The sequence below is a fragment of the Hibiscus syriacus genome, unplaced genomic scaffold (genome assembly GCF_006381635.1).
Source record: "Hibiscus syriacus cultivar Baekdansim isolate YM2019G1 unplaced genomic scaffold, ASM638163v2 tig00111466_pilon, whole genome shotgun sequence".
Lineage (NCBI taxonomy): Eukaryota > Viridiplantae > Streptophyta > Magnoliopsida > Malvales > Malvaceae > Hibiscus > Hibiscus syriacus.
In genome coordinates this window covers 214223-235174 of record NW_024063099.1, presented here as the reverse complement: position 1 = coordinate 235174, position 20952 = coordinate 214223, and the positions used below count along the sequence as shown (strand labels likewise).

At 37.0% G+C, this 20952-nt stretch overlaps 1 pseudogene; it reads left to right on the top strand.

Moving 5' to 3' along the window:
- The first annotated feature begins 2938 nt into the window (after window positions 1–2938).
- LOC120163598 lies at window positions 2939–20404 on the top strand (annotated as a pseudogene).
- The last annotated feature ends 548 nt before the right edge of the window (window positions 20405–20952 follow it).

Sequence of the window (20952 nt, the reverse complement as noted above, 5' to 3'; positions counted from 1 at the left end):
AAGAGTTGGTAAAGAAAGCAGTTGATTGTTACACAAAAGTTATTCGTATCAAGAAAGATGATTGTTTTGATACAAAGGAAGACTTGAAGATAGCTTTGTATACAAAATGTGTGGAAGATGGCTATCAACTAAAAGTTAACAAATCAAGCAAAGATCGTTTCGAAACAAGGTGTATGATTGACAAAAACTGTACGTGGCGTATGATTGCAAAGAGGATAAAAGATTGTGAAATGTTTCAAGTTAGGACTTTTATTGATAAACATACATGTTCAAGAACCCAAGTTTTTCCTCACCATAGACAGACAAACAAAAAGGTGTTGGGTGGTTTTCTGGCTGAGTTAATGTTTTTGAATGGCAGGGTATATCGGGGACATGAAATTATGACTGACATGAATGCTCGGTTCAAGATTAGTATATCATATTCTCAGGCTTGGAGAGCCAAATGTTATGCCTTGGAATTGTTGAGGGGGTCGCCAGAAGCATCGTTTGCCCAACTGCCGGCTTATTGTCACAATTTAAAGCTGAAAAATCCTGGGTCGGTAACTCATATCAAAACAGATAGAGATGGACGCTTTGAGTTGCTGTTTATCGCCATTGGTGCTGCGGTTAGTAAATCAATATAATTCTGTTGACTCATTTTTGTTAGTTACATGCATTTCACATTTAAATGATTATATTTCTTGTGTATATTATTTTGTAGATTCGTTCGTTTATTACTTGCATGCGCCCAGTTATTATATTTGACGGAGCACATTTGAAAGGTCGATACCTTGGTTACATTTTTTTTTTTTGGTCAAGGTCTTTCAAGCCGTATCAGATATCGATTGATTTTGACCCTGGGAACACCCATCATCTTGATTGCGGTGTGTATCATCATTTACAACTTTAGGGTTTATTTATATGATCATCGCCGCCAGCCAAACGTGGAAATCTCCGGCTTGGATGCAGAGCCCCGATTACCTGCTGTAAATGGCCTGGATTGTTTGAGGATCGAATCGTATCCGATTACAATGCTGGGTGAAAACTTCAAGCTTCCAAGGGCTGATGATAATACTTGTTCAATATGCTTATCGGAATATCAAACCCAAGAGACAATAAGAACAATACCCGATTGTGATCACTACTTCCATTCTACTTGTATTGACGAGTGGCTTGCGTTAAATGCAGCATGTCCTATATGCCGTAATATGCCACATAATGACTATCATCATTTAATCACCCCTTCCACATTGTCTTCATCCAGGCCACCATTATAGAGGATGTAATAAACATATATATATATTCACTTTTTCGAGTCATGTATATAACTTGTATTATACAGGTGTTATAGTCATTACAAGAAAATTTGATATTTATTAGGATAGAGTACACAAACTGTCCCCTAATTATAGAATAGTATTTTATTAAATCTCTCGACTATTAAAAGTTATAAAATGATCATTTGACTATAGAGTGTTGTTTTGTTGAGTCTCTCGACTATTAAAAGTTACTAAATGGTCACCCAATTATTCGTTATGTTCCAAACTCATTCTTTCTATTAAAAATTGGCGGTTGTTTAAGTTGGACGTTAATATGATGACTCAAATATGATAGTCATTTAAGATTCTGAGATCAAATTTATCATATTACTGTCAGCAAGTTAATGTTCGCCTAAGAATACTGTCAATTTTTAATGAAAATGACGAGTTTTGGAATATAATAAATAGTCGGTGACCATTTTGTAACTTTTAATAGTCGAGGGACTCAACAAACCAACTGTCTATAATTAGAGGACCATTTGTAACTTTAATAGTTGAGGGACTTAATAAATAATACTATCTAGTCGGTGACCATTTGTGTACTTTATCCTATTTATTAATATTAAAAGTTTTAGAAAATGTCAAATTATTCCCATGAACAAATTATTACAAAATGGTATTTATAAATGGAATTTAATAAAAATACATTTCATAACTCACCCAAACATAATATAAGGGTCACTAAAACATAACATAGGCAAACATATATGTACACATGTTTCCGTAAATATGTATAGCTCTATGTATTATGCATACAACCAAACACAAGTTTAAAAGCATATACAACGTCAATTACTCCTATAATAATCATGAATAATGTTTTAGAAGAATTTCATCCTATAATTAACCATTTCAAATTTACTTTTGGATTAATTTACTTTCATCCTTTAGTGGCAATGAGGAAGATCTTATGATTTTTTTTTTGGATTTTTTGTGTTCGGAAAAGATTTAAGGATTTTTAAGAGAAAAAAATAAGAAATAATATGTGGACTGAATTGATAAGATGGTGATTATTTTGATTTAAGATTAAATTGATTGAATATGTAACTAATGAAGATTAAATATGTTATTATATTAATTTATTTAACTATTACAACAATAATTCTATTAATAGTTAAAGGATGATAACTTGATTGAGATCAAATTAAAACTTCCAAATTAAACTTTAATAACTTGATTAAAATAAATCTGTCAGCCAACAAGTGTTGATACACGTGGTTGAGATTTAAGAAATTAAGCTTGTAATGTCAAGTTCAAATCCTAACATGGTCACTCTTGATAAACAATCTGTAAAATCTTATATAAATCTCAGTTGAATTTTACCTATATCATGACCCTAGATTGGAGAGTCACCCCATACCTAATTTTTCCCTACAAAGAAAACGATCATATAATTTATTGACTTCTATGTCATTTACCTTTATTATTATTATTGTTATTACTATATTGTTTGGCCTTTTGAGTGCCCTTCAAGCATAAAAAGGACATGTTTGAACTCTTTTTTTTGTCCATTGTCTCATTTTCTTTGCATCATATTTAATTAATTATTAAATTCTTTTAACGTTTCTGTTTGTAATCATATTCACTAAAGCTTATAAAGCAAAACAAAATTTCCGTAAATGGCTTCAACTCTAGCGCAGATGGCTCTCTTTAAAATCTTCTTATTCACAGTCTTGTCCATGGTTTTTCTCTGGATTCAACCATCAACAAGTGCTGGTATCTGCCGAGAATCTTGTGGGGATCAATGGGTTCGGTTCCCTTTTCGACTCAACAGCCAACCCGACCGCTGCGGCTATACCCGGTTCAACCTCTCATGCAAAAACCAAAGTAAAGCAATGCTCAGCCTTCCCTTTGCCGGTGAATTCCCAGTTGAAGACGTCGATTACTTTTATCAAAGGATATGGATCAATGATCCTGATCATTGCACCCCGAGACGCCTTCTCAACGGTCTTAACCTGTCCGACACTCCTTTTGAGCCTCAATACCTTGAAAGCTATGCGTTTCTGCTCGAACGCTGCAATATCGGAGCAACTTCCAGAAGCAATGTATTTCATGTCTTAGCGGTGAAATGTTCCTGGTGGTGGCTATTCCGGTGAACAGTCTTGATATGTACCGGCCATTGTTGTGGTCGTGTAGGCAGATAGGTAGGGTTTTAGTCCCGGATTGGGATCCCTATTGTTGAAAACTGAATATGAAGCAATGACTATAACCGTTTTATTATTATATTTCTGCAACTACATCACTAGCTTATATAGGGATCTTATTTACTTCAAGTTTACTCAACCTCACAACTAACTGTATCCTCTAACAACATTCATAACAAACTTTCCATACACTCTTAACAACACTAACAATCCTAACAACTCACACACACATCCTAACAACTCACACACACATCAGCAAACCACACTCCATGCACACATTAGCATTCTAGATACTCTAATATTCTCCTTACTCTTTTCCTTCTCCTTGAGCAAATGAGAACCTGCACTTTGGGTCGAAATTGCTCAAACAATGATTTGGACAATGATTTAGTAAACCATTCGTTCTAGTGGAATCGGAAGTGTGATGCTTCCTTCCGTTCGACTTGAATCGAAAGTGTCGATGCTTCCTTCTGTTCGACTCGAATCGATGCAAACTTTTGATGTGAATCAACATTTAACAAAAAATTCTAAAAAAATCTATTCTATAACAACAATGTGAAACAAACCAGTCACCAGCACATCATTGAAACATTTGGTCCGCATCACCACAGAGTAAGTTGAACACAGCTCCCTTGCGGCCGAAATGCCTTGCTCTACCAATTCTATGCAAGTAAACCTCACAACCAGGTTCCATACGGTTGTCATGTTTCACAGGAAGATCATAGTTACTAATCAAAACGCCAGGCAAGAAGATCCGTTGAAAAGAGGACATGAGTCAAACCATCTTTAAACTCTTTGATTATCTTGTCTCGGTCAGCTTGATTGAGAGCACCTTGAATTGTGGTAACATCATAATCAAGCTCAACAAGTGATCTATGCAATGTACTAGCACTGTTCCTTATGCGTACAAGTATTATTGTCTGCCCTAGGCGTTCTCCAAATTCAAAAATCCTCTCTTTGATCACCATAACCTTGGAAAGTTCATCTGGAACATTCACCTTGTACTACTTCACCGACTCCAATGATAGTTCTTCCTTCTTGAAATTTTTTTATTATGATCTCTCTTAACGATCTTTGATACAAAATTCTTTACAGTCTCACTAAATGTGGCAGAGAACAAGAGAATCTAGCAGTGAGAACTCATCTGACAAAGAACAAGAGAACCTGATGTGTACGATGTATCGCCTGATGTAACGGCTTTGATGGTGGAGTCCTAGGGTTCACCGAGGAACTTGTTGATCTTTTTATTCTTGTCGATTGTTAGGTTTTCAACTCCCAACTCCGCCGCACTTTTTTTCTCCGATGTTGAGGAAGCGCTAGGTTCTTCTGGAGCATCATCTTCCAAATCGGCCCATCGAACAGGCGCCTCAGTGATCTTTTTGGTTGCTTGAGGCGTTGGTGCCTTGGTGGAGGTGACGGTTGAAGTGACGGAGTTAGCGGCGGTTTCAGCCATGAAGTTGTATAAATTAAAGGAACAAACGGGAAGTTGTAGAATCCATGGTAACTGAATCAACAGTTTGCTTACTAGACCCATTATACTCCATGAGTAAAGAACCAGATAGAAAGAAAGTTTAGAAGCGTGAAACCAAAATTCCCAGGACTTTGGCGAAAGATACCATGTTGAAAACTGAATATGAAGCAATGACTATAATTGTTTTATTGTTATATTTCTGCAACTACATCACTAGCTTATATAGGGATCTTATTTACTTCAAGCTCACTCAACATCACAACTAACTGCAACCTCTAACAGCATTCATTACAAACTTTCCATACACTTTTAACAACACTAACAATCCTAACAACTCACACACACATCAGCAAACCACACTCCATGCACACATTAGCATTCTAGATACTCTAATATGGAGTATATGTTTTTCTTGTTTTCCTGCTGCTATCTATAGATCTGTTTTTCCTCATCATCTTAATGAATAACGGTTGTGCTGATCAGAGCACTATATGGAGTTTTCAAGATCTGGAAAAATCTTCACCAACAAGAATGTGAATATAGCGCTTGATGAGATTAACTTCCTTCTCTGGAAACAAGTCGGTTAGAGTGATTTCTCACCGGAGACGTTCAACCACAACCGAAAACTGTTCTTGATGAACCAGGAAATCAGATCTTGAATAAAGATCATGAAATTTTTGTAGCACAAGGTATTGCCCTTGCTTATTGGCTCCTTTCCACGATTAGTTCGCATCTCCTTTCTCCGTTTGTAGGTGCTGAACTGGTAGCATCAGTTTTGCGTACGGTTCTCAAGTTTTTTGCTAACCGATCCACTATGACTCTGATGAGCCTCCATTGTAAGCTCAGGGCAATACGCAAAGAAGAAAAGGGCATAAGGTCTCTTATCACACAAGTCAATGAGCTTTATGATGCTCTTGAAGCCACTACATCTCGTGTTTGCAAAACTTTCATTTCTAAACTTTCAAAGTCATTTGAGAAAGGAATTGATGATCTCCGCAACCAATTTGGAACGCCATCCGCTTAGAATTGATGCTGAAATCGGAAGACACTTCCTCTGGATCCTCTTTTCTGGTCTTGTATAATTAGAAGGGCAATGGAATTTTCCTGATGGGTAAATGGTGTAGCGTAGTATTAATTTTTTTCTCCTTTTCGTGATATCTAGCGGTTACTATTCTGAAACTCTTGATTAAAAAAAAGTATGTCAAGGATCTTTGTATAAGAGGATTAAGAAGAAATAGATGAAGGTGAATAAGAAGAACGAAAGGAAACATCAACACTTTCGATTCAAGTGAATGGAAGGAAGCATCGGCACTTTCGATTCAAGAAGAACGAAAGGAAGCATCGATACTTTCGATTCAAGTGAACGAAAGGAAGTATCAGCACTTTCGATTCAAATGTTCATCTTTTCATCAAGAAGGTTGAATGTTAGAAATTAGTTGTAATTAGTTTTTTTAGAGCTTGCTATAATAGTGTGTTCAAGGTCTGAAGAACAGAAGAAGAAGAAGTAGAGGGAATGTTAGGTTGCTGTCAAGAGGAGAAAATGAAGAGTAAGGGGAATGTTAGACTGCTATCAATGCAGCACGTGCATGAGGAGGCAGTTAGTCTGTTATGTTGGTTAGCTAAGACTGTTAGTTTGTTAGACGGTTAATGGCAGCTGATGAGAGCCTAACCTTCTCTTATAAATGTAATGTACCAGCTGAGATGAATAATAAGGCATTCTTTCCTGTGTATACTTTCTGTTATGCTCACTTCCTAATACCTATTATGGTATGAGATTGGGATTGATATGGAATGAACCCAACAGCATGTCATGTGAACTCGACGGTGGGACTTGCATGTTCAAGACTGATACGGGTCTGGATATCCGCTGCTCCGATGGTTTTAACTCTGGTATGTTCCATTTTAGTATAATTTCATATAATTTGTTATACATATTTTTATACATTTTTATTACTTTATATATTCGGAAAAATCTCTCCAAAGACTGTTAAATTTTCGTCAATAAAAATGTTAGAAAATTTTTCCCTTCGAGCCGAGTCTCCAGAAGTTCCCCTGAGATACCACAATATTTGGAAACCGTACGTCCTCCCTTAGAATTGCCCTATATTCTTTAGTCTTTTAACGTGCTCGTTGACAAAACGAAATTTAACAATTATATTTATATAGTCTACCAGTCTATAAAAAGGTTTGATGATTGTAGACCTGACACTAACCGTACGTCAAATGATTAACACAAAAGTACATAAGAAAAACCTGATATGGACCTCTCTCTCCACTTGTATCTCCTATACTCCTATGATCCTATCTTCTTTGGCTTTCATCTCTCACATAGAAAATATTGGTCAACAATCATTATTTTATCAGTTATAACTTTACGTTCAAATCAGACTGTGTGAATCAACAACAAATGCCGCGATCAAATTATTTCAATCAACATATTCATACAATGCGATATTATTTAAATATTTTATTTTTCATGTTAGGATCACTTTTTGAAGTTCATACCTTATTTTTAATGTGATCTTTTGATAAAATCAAATTTGATAATTGACAATCATATTTGTATAATTTATCAGTTTATTAACAAGAAAGACGATTCTAAACTTGATGTTATCCGTTAAAGGGTCTACATAAAAATCCATCAAATAAACTTTATAGGGGCCTCTCTCTACTTTTTTTCGTCAAAACACCGGTCAAGAGTAGTTATTTTACTAATTATAACTTTCACAAAATCAGAATAAGTGAATTACTATCAACTTACGAGATCAAATTGTTCCAATCAACATATCATGCTGATGTTATTTAATTATTTTGTTTTTCATGTTTTTCAAATTCCATTTTTATAGGAATCTCAACAAGTGCTAAATTGGGTATAATTTGTGGAGTGGCAATACCTCTCTTATGTATCCTAGGGCTTATATGTCATCCCCGAATGAAGGCCACCGATTTTTACAATCATCAGCAACACCATAACAAGGGAATCTCCGTTCCGGTTGTGGACTTAAGTGGATTAGACAAAGGGCTTGACGGAGCAAATATCGAGGCTTACCCAATAACTGTGTTTGGTGAAAGCCAAAGGCCCGGTGATATCACTTGCTCCATTTGTCTTTGTGAATACCAAGCTAATGACAAACTAAGGACCATTCCCCACTATGTCGCAACACCCCACATATACGTGAACCCACTGCTTCATCATAATATATACAATTGTTTGTTTCATGTACTTCGCATAGGGTGCTTCAATTGTTTCTAATAACTTTTTCAGTCTAGTTTCTTATTCTTTAAAAAAATTAGCGTCGAGTATTTTTTTAATTAATCTAAGGGGAATACAAGGTAGTATATATTTGAAAGACTTTCAATCATTTAGGGACGGAGCCAGAATTTAATTCTAATAGAGGTCAGATCTTTTTAATAGCTTTAAATTTTATACATAATTTTATCTTTATTATTTATTTATTTTAAAAAGTATCGACATCAAATATGCATAGTTCTGTCATTTCTATGAAATAACAAGTAAAAAATTTAAAAAAAAATTAAAGTAAATAATAAAAGAAGATTTGAATTTAAAAGGTGTCAAAGACATGACTATCATATAATCATAATAAAGCACGTCGCTACTTCAAATCTCGAAATGCATCCACGAGTGATGTTGTACTACAACTCTTTACAATATCTCTTTCCATGTTGATAAACATGCAACTTTAAAAAAATTTATCCTCCATTCAGTAGAAGTTTTATCAGTCGAAATATATATGGATAAGTGTTTGCTTTCCCAGTATCCACCAACCATGGACTTAAGTTAGAGATTGTCAACAATTTTCTTAGACTTGAATTCCAAGATAACTCCACCTCATAATGACATAATTTTATTCTTAAGTCATTCTTTTCAACTTCCGTGAAATCTTCAGGATAAAACTTATTCACAAGATTGCAAATGTCTTGAACCTTGGAAAATTTGTTACCGTCTCTTGGCTAAGCACAACCAATAGTTAATAACTCTATTAACTTCTCATTAAATCTACTGTTTAACTCTTGTACTTGAGCATCAACTGCAACAACAACAAAAATTTACTCGATAATGACGGTCAACTGTAAAATTATCTTGTTAATGATGAGAATAGCCTCCTCTTTCTCTATAAATAGAACTCATATATGGGATGTCTATGTTACGACTTTCACAAAATGAGGTAACCTCCATAAGAAGAGAATTTCATTCAACATCTCTAAATTTCTATAAAAGTATATTTGAACTCTCAACAATATGTTGAGTTCAAAATATCCTGAGATTTCCATTGTAATGATTGAGAAAATGAATAAGTGATTTTTAATATTTTCTTCATGAGATGCAAAATTGTCGTCGCTTCTTCACATCCAGAATATGTACTTCCTTTGTCAATGAGTTTACATAGAACAACATAAGCGGCACTGAATATTTTTATCAAACTTGAAATTGATTTAAAGTAAGAACCCATCGAGTATCACCTACTCTCTACAAATTACTTGTTTGATTCAACCAGTGTCAACTGTAACGATGGACAAAACAATGCAGATAGTAAGCAAAAGGACACTCATTGCTAACTAATGCTTGCAATTCCACTTTCCCCGCATGTTACTTGCACCAATAACCTTGGCCTCGAATATTCTTTATGCCAAATCAATAACGAGAAAGAATAAAACATATTTCTTCTTTCAAAGTCACTGCTAGAGTACTAGGGGCATGAATAATACTAAAAAAATGTTCCTTCGCTAGATCAAGATTATCAACATACTACAAAATAATAGTCATTTGTTGCTTTCTTGATACATCCTCTACATCATCAATAATAACCAATTTTTCTTCACTGATTTCTTCATGAATTGTTCCCTTTATTTTCTCTGCCAGAATATGTAAAATCTCATTTTGTATCTCAAGTAAAGTGCAAGAATTATTTTTTGGAATATTTTCTAGTATGATTTTTTCAACATATTTATTATAAGAGTCTAATTGTTTCACATGTTCAAGCAAATTTCCTTGATTAGATAAAGATTTGCTCTCGTCATGACATCTCATTAGTAGTCCTTGTAAAGCTATCCAACACAATGCATCTATAGAGGCTTCAAGTCTAAGCCTATTATTATCTATTTATAATGGTTGTTGGTTATACAACACTTGTGGATAGTGTCTAGACTAGTTAAGAAATCCTTTAATATTTCTGCTCAAGAATTTTATGAGGTGAATTAGTTTCTGAACTTACATGCATCTTAAAAGAACAACTTTATTATTTACTTTCTTCCAATTTCGGAACCCATTCATAGTGAAAGCCTTGTATGATGGATGACTATATGACTTGTTAAAAATAAAGCAAGTAAAACAAAAGGTAGTATCTTTTTCAGGAGAATATTCAAACCATGAAAGATTTTTTTTGTATCAGGAAGCTTAAAATCGACGAGGGTGAGAAACATGTCCATTTTTTTAAATTCAGAGAGTATTGGTTGATATGGACCCTCGGCAATATAAGCTCTCCAAATTGTATTTCTTTTCTATTCAGAAGGATATTCTTATATTTGCTTGCGCTTTCCAGGATCTCGCTCCAAGTAATTAGAGTTGATACTTGGTTCTTAATTTTTAGTTATCTTTGAAGGTCTATCTACCAGAGGTGAAGCATCAACAAATGTACCAATTGAAGTTTCAATTGTTATATTTTCAATAATTGTTGGATTTTTCCCATGAAAAACTACAATTATATAAAATTAGTTCATTAAAATAACAAAAATTAAATTTAGAAATCAACATTCAAGTTAACAATAGTTTTCTAATAATTTGAGAATTAGATTTATGATTTTATTTTCTTAATTCAACTTAATAATTATTTGATTAATTAAGCTAATACTAAAATTAAATATAAGATCAAACAATTTCAATTACAAAAATAATAAATAAAGCATTGCTCAATTACTTACCTCGTAAAGTTGGCACTTGATTGAATTTAAACACTTCAGTAAATCTCGAACAATCACAATAGAATGAGCTTAATCTTGTTATGAAGTCCATGGACGGACGCAAGATTTTAAGTTACGAGGAGCAAATTTAAACTTATAAATTTCAGGGGGCGAACTCGAAATTGTAAAATTTTAGGGGGCAAAAATAGATTTCAATAGAAAAATCTAAAATATATGGTAATTTTTTACTTTTAGGGGGCGATCGCCCCCACCCTCTCCCCTAGGTCCATCCCTGATGGAGTCGATAGTTCTATCACAATTATTTTATGTCGAAAGAATAAAGAATTTACCTCTTACTATAAAGATAATGTCTACACTTTTTTTGGGCACCAACTAGGGTAAAAATTAAAAGCTTAACAGGGGTTGGGGACCCTTTGGGCCCCAATAGCCCTCCGCCCCTACTGTTAACTTCCTAAAAATGCTACTTTTAAGGCCTTTTTCACTTAAGTTATTGTTTGTTTAAAAGCTCATTTTAGGCATTTTAGGATCATGTAGTTGCATATAGTTGCATTTGTGGTGGTAGTGCTATTTTATTTCTTAATGATGCTGCTTGAAGGAAAGGTGCAGTTTGTATGTGGTGTGCAGGGAATAGCAAGAAAAAGGACTAGATGGGAAGTAATGTCGTGGAATCACACGTTGCTGAAGAAGATTGAAATGCCTTGGCATTTCTGGCGCAAAAAACTACAAAAAGATACAGCTGTACGAGGACAGTTGGCTCTGCACGTGAAATGATTGTTGTAACCGCCTGCCAGAGCTGCTATGGGACCACTGCCACCTGGAGGATAAGGTTCACACACAAGATGTGATTCTAGGGGTATGAGGGGTATTTTGCACCCAACAACCTCATCATTACCCCTAGATATTTGTATTATATATTACACCTCAAATGAGAGATGAGAGGGACGTGAAGAGGCACACGCACAGAGTAGAAAAATCAGATTGTTATTTCCTTTTCCTTTTCTTCTTCCTTGGGTTTTCCTCCATTGATTAAGCTCTAAGGAGTGGCGAGCTCGGTGCCAAGAGGAACTAGCGAGCAAGGTGATTCGTGGTGGCCGAGGAGACCTTTGGTGGCGCGTCGAAGGCTACTTCTCACTTCCCTTTTTGCTACTATTTTTATATTTATTTGTGGGTTGTTGGAACGAATATTTACATTACTTTGTGTTTGGATATTTCGAACCCCACAATGAACTAACTTATTTGGTGGTGGTGGTTTAATGGATGTTTAGACTTTATTTTAATGGTATATTTAAGTTCATCTTGGTTCTTTATTTGCTTTGCTTATGAATGCTTCACCATCTAGGCTTGTAAGAGGCATGGAAATGTCCAACTCTTAGATAAAGTTTAGGTATTCGGGAGAAACCTAAGCTAAAAATACTTGTAAGTATTCGAGAGAACCGCAAGATAAGATCTTCATAAGCAATGGGTTATAGTATTTACAAGGGGCTTTGAACCGGCCTAGGAATAGTATATCTAATCCCTTAGATCTCGGGAGAGACTAGGATAGGATTTCAATGACTAAAAAGGGTTTCTTTATCAATAGGGTAGGCTGGCCAACATCGTTGAGTGAGAGCAGATGCCTTGGCCTCCTATTCTGTTAGGTTCCTTTGAGAACATTTTAGGAAAGCCCTGTCGAGCAAGTAAAGATTAGATAGCTTAAATATTCCTGAGAGATAAGTTTAGCATCCTTAGATCAATCCCTACCATTCATTCCGTTGGAAGCTTGTCACGTGAGGATTATCTTCTTTTCATTTCATTTGATGTCTATTTACTGTTTATTTACCATCTTCCATTGCCTCGACATTGCACCATTTTCAGCACTAAACATCTTATCTTGCCACTGCATTTCCATCTGCTACACCATCAAACCATTCATCTGCATCCATCTTCATACACATTTTCATTTGCCATGACATTTGTCAATATAAAGACTACTATACATAGATATATTACTGCTTAGCTTTGGTTAGACTTTTGTAATTTCACCTAATCCCTGTGGAGACGATACTCACTCATCATTATATTACTTGAGCGATTGTGTATACTTGCAAATTATTTGCGTATATTTTATAGTACTCACACACGCAACAAGTTTTTGGCGCCGTTGCCGGGGATTGGCATCCTGAAGTTATTTAGTTTTGCCAGAGCATTTTATTTTTTTTTGTATTTTTATTTTTATTTTTTTGTATAGTTTACTTTATATTTTTGTTTTATTTTTCAGGTTATTTAGTGTATGCCTAGAAGAAATTCTGAAGAGCCTTTGGAACCGATAGAACCTGAGATTGAAAGACTCTTTAGACAAAGGAGACGTGCTCAACGCTCTAGAGGAAACATGTATCAGATTGGAAACCAAAGCATTGGTCAGGATGATGGAAATCAGAATGTTGCGGCATTAGACAATGTTGATCATGCTGTTAGGCCGCGCGTTATTCGTGATCACTTAAATCCGATGCTGGATGATCTGAATCCTGGAATCGTGGCACCCAAAATTCAAGTTGCACATTTCGAGCTGAAACCAGTCATGTTCAACATGTTAAATTCTATTAGGCAGTTTGGGGGTATGCCAAATGAAGATGCCAGGAAGCACATTCGAAATTTTTTGGAAGTTTGTGATTCTTTTCGCCAAGAGGGAGTACATGAGGATTTTCTAAAGTTAAAGTTGTTCCCGTATTCATTGCGTGACCGAGCAAGGGCTTGGTTGAGTGGTGTACCAGCCGGTTCGATGGAATCATGGACTGATCTTTGCAAGAGCTTCTTATTGAGGTACAACCCACCAAACATGAATACGCAGCTAAGGAATGAAATATCATCTTTTCGCCAGGGCGACGAGGAATCCATATATGAGTGTTGGGACCGTTACAAGAGTTTTCTTCGAAAGTGTTCAAATCATGGTTTTAACAATTGGACTCAAGTAGTCATATTCTATAATGGAGTCAATGCACCCACGAGGATGTTACTTGATGCCTCGGAAAATGGGACATTGCTAGATAAATCACCTACTGAGGCGTTTGCTATCTTGGACAGAATTGCTATCTTGGACATAATTTCTAACAATGATTATCAGTTTCCTTCCTCAAGACTTGGGAGTGGGAGGAGAGCACCTGGAGTATTTGAGTTAGATACCAAGGATTCGGTGTCCGCTCAACTCTCAACTATCACCAATATGCTGAAAAGCTTACAACGCTCTACTGAGGTGAAGGAAGTGAAAGAAACTAGCTTGGCATGTCTGTTATGCCAAGGCAATCATCATGAGAGTGAATGCCCGCGCAATCACGAGTCCATCAACTTTGTAGGCAATTATAATCGAGGCAACAATAATCTTTACTCTAACACTTATAATGCTGGATGGCGCCAGCACCCCAATTTCTCATGGGGAAATCAAGGGGCCCATAATGCTAATCACTCTACTCGGCAGTAGAATCACAATGAGCCTCAAAGTTACCAGAAGTCTATGCCATGACATAATACTAACAAAGGAGCTTCAACTTCAGCAAGCATGAATTCCTTGGAAGCTATAATTCAAGAGTTCATATCTACTACGAAGACAATGCTGCAAGATCATTCTACTTCAATTAAGAATCAAGGAGCCTTACTTCAAAGCCATAGCTCGTCTTTGAGAGCTTTGGAAGGTCAAGTTGGTCAGATTGCTACGGCATTGCAAGAGCGTCAGCAAGGACGATTACCAAGTGATACTGAAGTCACTAAAGGGAATGAAAAGGAGCATTGCAATGTGTTAACTCTTAGGAGTGGAACACAAATCAATCAACAAGTTAAAGCTAGCGGGGCACAACATGATGAATCTACTTCCACTACTGAAAGTGGTGAAGCTGAATTACATGATGATAGTATTTCTGAGAATGACAAGCATGAGGATTCTACTAAGGCACCAGATTCTGATGCCACGGCAAAAGCTATTCCTACTACTGCAGTTAAGGAAGATAGACCTCCACCACCCTTCCCGCAAAGATTGAAGAAGCATAATGATGAAGTTTAGTTCAAAAAGTTCGTGGACATTCTTGATCAGCTCCATATCAATGTACCTCTCTTGGAAGCTATTGAACAGATGCCGATGTATGCCAAATTTCTGAAGGAAATATGTACCAAGAAGAAGAAAGTAGAGATTGTTGCCACGGCAACAGAATTTTTTTCTTCATCGAGAAAGTTGTCTCCAAAGAAAATGATCTGGGCAGCTTTATTATTCCTTGTTCGATTGGAGCTAATTTCGTTGGAAAGGCACTGTGTGATATTGGCTCAAGTGTCAACTTAATGCCAAAATCTATATTCTTGAAGCTTGGCATAGGAGATGCAAGACCCACCTCGGTTAAACCTGAAGGGAGAGTCGAGGATGTCATAGTGAGGGTGGATAAGTTTGTGTTTCCAGTCGAATTTTTAATTCTGGATTGCGAAGTTGATGCCAAGGCACAGATTATTCTGGGAAGACCTTTCCTAGCCACTGGATGTATATTGAAAGACTGTGAAAAATGTGAACTCACCATGAGGTGGTTGATCAGTGTGTGACTGTCAATGTGTTTCGAAAGCTCAAATATGTTGATGACAATGAGAATGCCAAGGCATTTCTGAATTGAACTCAGTGATTGAAGAAGAAACTGAACATCTTTTCTAGAACAATTTCATTCAGCTAGCAGAAAAGGAATATTTGGTGGATGATGAAAGCTTAGTGGAGTCCGACGACTTTCCAATTTTGGAGGAGCAATCTAGCTTACTACAAGTTAGATCAGGTATGAATTTTGAACCTCTGAATTTTGATGAATTTATTCCTCCTAAGCCTTCATTATTGCATGCACCAACTTTAGAGCTTAAGACTTTGCCAGGGCATCTTAAATATGTTTACTTAGGTAGCGATGAGACTTTACCGGTGATTATTTCCGCTAACCTTACTGCTAATCAAGAGCAAAGTTTGTTAAGTGTTTTGATGCAGCATAAGAAAGCAATTGGTTGGACTATGGCCGACTTGAAAGACATTAGTCCCACGATCTGCATGCACAAGATTCTACTTGAAGATTGCCACGTCAATTCAATAGAACCACAAAGAAGACTCAACCCTGTTATGAAGCAAGTGGTGATGAAAGAAATTATAAAATGGTTTGATGCTGGAGTGATTTACCCTATCTCCAATAGCTCATGGGTAAGCCCTGTCCAGTGTGTTCCGAAGAAAGGAGGCACGACTGTGGTTACTAATGAGGATAATGAGCTATTACCCACTCGCACTGGTACCGGATGGAGGATATGCATGGACTATAGAAAGCTCAAAAAGCTACAAAGAATGACCATTTTCCTCTACCTTTCATCGACCAAATGTTGGATCGATTGGCCGACAAAGCATTCTATTGCTTTTTGGATGGGTACTCGGGGTACAATCAAATTACCATCGCACCAGAGGACCAAGAAAAGACTACATTCACTTGTCCCTATGGCACTTTTGCCTTTAAGAGGATGCCTTTTGGACTTTGTAATGCCCCGGTAACATTTCAGCGCTGTATGTAAGCTATATTTTCAGACATGGTTGAGGATTTTCTGGAGATCTTCATGGACGACTTTTCTGTTTGTGGGGACGATTTTGAACGATGCCTCGGCAATCTAGCAAAAGTTCTCAAAAGATGCGAAGAGGCTGAGTTGGTCTTAAATTGGTAGAAATGTCACTTCATGGTGACTGAAGGCATTGTATTAGGCCACAAAATTTCACACAAGGGTATTGAGGTGGACAAGGCGAAGATTGAAGTGATTGAAAATTTGTCACCACCAACTTCGGTCAAGGGGATAAGAAGTTTTCTTGGACATGCTAGATTCTATAGAAGGTTTATCAAAGGCTTCTCCAAGATTTCTAAGCCCTTGTGCACATTGCTTCAACAAAACCAACCCTTTGTGTTTGACGAGTTATGCCTCGGCGCATTTACTGAGTTGAAAAGACAATTGATCTCGGCACCCATTGTAGTTCCTCTCAATTGGACATCACCATTTGAGCTGATGTGTGATGCAAGCGATTATGCCATAGGAGTTGTTTTGCGGCAACGCCGAGGTAAAATTTTTCATGTTATTTATTACTCTAGCCGCACTTTAAATGAAGCACAATTAAACTACACCACCACTGAGAAAGAATTACTTGACGTGATATTTGCTTTTGATAAATTTAGACCTTACCTAATAGGCACAAGAGTTATTGTTCACACTGATCATTCGGCTATAAAATACTTAGTGAACAAAAAGGATGCCAATCCTAGACTTATTAGGTGGATCTTACTTTTGCAAGAATTTAACTTAGAGGTGGTAGATAGAAAAGGAACTAAAAATCAAGTTGCTGATCACTTATCTAGGCTAGAGAACAATTCTGAATGTCATGACACTGTACATATCCAAGAGGAATTTCCTGATGAGAAACTTTTATATGCCGCGGTAATTCCATGGTACGCTGACCTTGTTAATTTTCTTGTTAGTGGAATTCTGCCTTTTGATTTAGATAGTCAGGCTAAAAAGAAGTTCAAGCACGATACAAGGCACTATTTTTAGGATGAGCCATATTTGTTCAAGCATTGTGTCGATCAGCTCATTAGACGATGTGTACCTGAAGAGGAACAGCGCGACATTTTTTACCATTGTCATTTGGCCCCAAGTAGAGGTCATTTTGGTGGAGCAAGGACTGCTGCTAAGGTCCTGCAATCAGGTTTTTACTGGCCAACTCTGTTTAAAGATGCCCAAGCATTTTACAAAGCTTGTGATCGATGCTAACGGACTGGAAACATCTCCAGACGAAATGAGATGCTGCTATAAAATATCTTGGAGATAGAGTTGTTTGATGTGTGGGGCATCGATTTCATGGGACCATTCCCATCTTCTGAAGTAAAATTATATATCTTGCTGTGGATTATGTGTCAAAGTGGGTGGAAGCAATAGCAACATCAAGGAATGACTCCAAGACCGTACTCAAGTTTTTGCACAAGTATATCTTCACTCGGTTTGGAGTACCTCGTGCTATTATTAGTGACGAAGGAACCCACTTTGATAACAAGTTGATTGCCAAGGCATTGAAGAGATATGGAGTTCGACACAAGATTAGAACGACATATCATCCGCATACAAATGGCCAAGCAGAGATATCCAATCGAGAGATCAAGCAGATTTTAGAGAAAGTGGTGAACCCAAGGCGTAAGGATTGGTCGCCAAAGTTGGATGAAGCACTTTGGGCGTACAGAACAGCGTTCAAAACTCCCTTGGGAATGTCACCATTCAAGCTAGTGTATGGTAAAGCTTGTCATCTCCTGGTTGAACTCGAGCATAAGGCATATTGGGCCATCAAGCGATTGAATTTTGATGCTCAACTAGCTAGGGAACAAAGATTACTGGAACTTAATGAAATGGAAGAGTTTAGAGCACAAGCATATGAGAATGCTCGGATCTACAAGGAGAAATCCAAGAAGTGGCATGACCAGAAACTGATGCCACGACATTTTCATATGGGGCAACAAGTCTTACTCTATAACTCCATACTTAAACTCTTTCTTGGGAAACTCAAATCTCGATGGTCAGGGCCATTTGAGGTGCATTATGTTTACCCCCCATGGAGCTTTTGACATCAAGAGAATAGACAATGGGACGATCTTCAAGGTCAATGGCCAGCGTCTGAAAGCCTACAATGGGGTTCCACCACCACACAATAAGGACGTGTTACGTTTGCACGATGCTGAAGCGTGCTAAGAGGAGAACCAAAATTTGATGCCACAGCATTGAATTTGTGTCTGTGCATAAATAAAATTTAAAATTTAAGCTTTTCTTTCATTTAATTTTATTTTTTTTTATTAATTTTTGATATGATTTGTAGGGATCACATTGCTGCAAACCGTACAGGGAGCGGTTACCCAAATGGAGGAAAGGACAGGGCATTAATGGGAGAGATATTCTTTGATTTTGTTTCTTTTTAATTTATTTTATTTCTGACATTTCTTTTCTCTCTCCATAGTTTTGTCCCATCATCATCATTTCTTTTGGTAGTTTTTCCTTCCCCATACACGCATAACCCCCCACCCACTAATTTCTTTCTTAACCTTCCTATCACCCCTTTTCCCTCTCAAATTTTTAACTTTTTCTTTTCTCTTTCTTCCTTAACTTTTCTATTTTATTTTTAACATTTACTTATTATCTCTCATATTCTTTATCTTCTTCACTCTTCTCTCCATAGCTGAAACTCTACAAAGCTTTTGAAAGCTACTTTCTTTTCCATTTTTCTTACTTCACAACTGTTGAAAATGATGCACACAAGACCGGCTGCACCCTAAGGTTCCAAGTTCTAACAGTTTGAAAACGAGGAGGCCAAGGCTCGGTTCCAAAACTTCAAGAACCGAAAACTCTTCTTTGAGTTAGGTTTTATTTTTACCGAGGAGATCGATGGTGGCTTGGGACCCGACATAATGGACATTGTTGCGCCACTCAAGTGGAAGAAGTTCGCATGCCATCCGGCTTCAGTAAATGCCTCGTTGGTTAAGGAATTTTATGCAAATATTTCCAAGCCAAACCAACATGCCATTTTCGTGCGATGTAAACAAATTCGTTTTACACCCACTGCGATTAATCGATATTATCATATGCAGGATGTGGTGGACCGACATGCCCAATTCGAGGATGAAGCCGATAGCACCACCTACGATGAAATCTTTGAGGACTTATTCTTCGAAAACACTGAGTGGAATAGGCACCAAACAAGTAGATACTCGGTCAACAGAGAGCGTCTTCAGCCGCGCGCTAAGTTATGGAATCACTTCCTTAAGCACAAACTCATGCCTACTTCTCACAATACGACGGTATCACTTTCTCGCTTACTGCTTTTACATTCGATAATGGTATCCCGTCCTATTAATGTGGGTCGTATTATTGTTCAGCAAGTTCATGACAGCTTGAGTAAAAAGGCAAGTGCTTTAGTGTTTCATAACTTAATTACTGCTTTGTGTCGTAAGAAAAAGGTTGAGGAAAATGTTTTTGATGAAATTTTACCTGGATTATCGGGCATTACTAGGGCTAGACTTCCACTGCTATTAGGAATTGAAAATCCCAAGTCTAAAGACCCTATTCATGAGCAATATGGAGGAACTAATGCTGAGGCAAAGTTACTTGCTCTCGAGGAAGTTGTGATGCAGACTCAGACTCATCTGCATGCTTTACACAGTGATATCTGCAATTTCTTTGGGTATATAAAGCATAGAGATGTTGTGGTTGAATCGATGTTTCAAGAAATTATTCCCCACGGTCAACGGAATTTCCCTGGCTTCCCAGAAGAAATTCTGCTGGCATTCAATGCCGAGGCATCTCCAGAGCCCGAACAAGATGAAGAAGATCCTCCAGTTGATGACCCGACTCCTGATCAGTACCGTTCTGACACCCCTGAATATCTGCCCACTGTCTATGTCGAAGAAACACTCAGTCCCGTTCCTACACCACGTAGTGGTCGATGCATCAAGAACACGGCTGGACGTAAGAATATTGTGCATTATTACTCTACTTCCTCATAATCCAGTCCAGCACCCCTTCGCAAGCATACTAGGCGAGGAGTTACTAGCTCCTCCAAGGAAACACCACCACGTAAACATTAAGGTACCTCACTTGCATTCATTTTCATTTAGTTTGCATTTCATTGCATGGCATTTAGTTTATATTTAGTTCTCTTTAAACATTGAGGACAATGTTTTCCTTAAGTTTGAGGGATGTAGTGTTCTTGCTAGGGCATATGCATGATAGTATTACCGTAGTATTATGCCATGGCATCAGTAAATGGTAGGATAGTTAGATAGAATGTTTTGAGGATACCCGATGATGATGATCTTGTTAGGCTAGAATCTGAATGTAAATGACTATTGAGAATGATAGAACTTACTCTAAGGCTCGATGCTTTGAGAAAAACTTTTACACGATTTGTATGTTCTCTATACTTAGAAAATTTGGAAAATTCTTATGAAGGAACTCTAGTTAGTTTTGGCATTGAAATATGGTATTGTGCTTAAAAGAAAAATCAAAAATAACTCCCTTATATATGAAACTGTGAATAAATGCTTAGGCATAG